Here is a 946-nt window from a genome sequence, read left to right on the forward strand (position 1 = left end):
GAAGTCTGCAGGCTGGCATCCGGCTTGACCTCCCCTGCCTACCTAACAATTGCCTTTGATGAATTCTTCAAAATGCACTTTGCTTCACTTCTAGGTATGCATGCAAGAGAAATGAGCGCATATTTTCACTGGAAGACTTGTACATTATCATTCATAGCGGTTTTCCTCATGATAACCCAGACGTAGAAATAACTCAAACGCCTATCAACAGGCGAATGATAAACCAATCGTGATATACCCCAAATAATAGAATACTACTAACCATTAAAACAAACTACTGATACATGCTATAACTTTAGAGACTCTCAAAAATATTACACTGAGTTAAAGAAGCTGGACACGAAAAAGTACACACTACATGATTCATTTATATAAAATTCTGTAATAAGCAACATTACTCTAGAGTGTTGAAAAACAGCTCAGTGGTGGCTTGGCGTGGAAGTGGGAACGCTTGACAGCGAATGAGCGTGAGAGAACTTTTGGGGATGGGAGAATGTTCCATGTTTTTTTTTTTTTTAGACATGGTAACCTTTGATTGACCTCACAGATTGCAAGGACCTTGTCATCTTACGATCCCTTTTATTTTTTATTTTTTATGCCTACAGCACCTGGTCCTCCTAGGTAATCTCCCATCCAAGTACTAACCAGGCCTGGCCCTGCTTAGCTTCCGCAATCAGGTGGGATCGGGCTTGTTCAGGGTGGCATTGCCATAGACATCCATATCTTGATTAGGAAGATAAGTGAATCCACTTATCAAAACTCAAACTACATGAAATGGGTGTAGTTGATGGTGTGTAAAGTATACTTTAGTAAAGTTTATTCAAGAAAAAAATAAATTTTTCTTTATGCACAAGATTCGAAATTTTGTTTGCTCCCTCAGCCAAGGTGACCTGGTTCGTGTGATGTTGGGAGAGTGGCCCTTCTGCAAAGCCCTCTGAATATGTCA

At 40.0% G+C, this 946-nt stretch overlaps 1 pseudogene; it reads right to left on the reverse strand.

Annotated features, from left to right (window-relative positions):
• Positions 1–596: 596 nt before the first annotated feature.
• LOC118612261 lies at positions 597–715 on the reverse strand (annotated as a pseudogene).
• Positions 716–946: the final 231 nt, after the last annotated feature.

Source organism: Rousettus aegyptiacus, unplaced genomic scaffold, assembly GCF_014176215.1.
Source record: "Rousettus aegyptiacus isolate mRouAeg1 unplaced genomic scaffold, mRouAeg1.p scaffold_m13_p_15, whole genome shotgun sequence".
Lineage (NCBI taxonomy): Eukaryota > Metazoa > Chordata > Mammalia > Chiroptera > Pteropodidae > Rousettus > Rousettus aegyptiacus.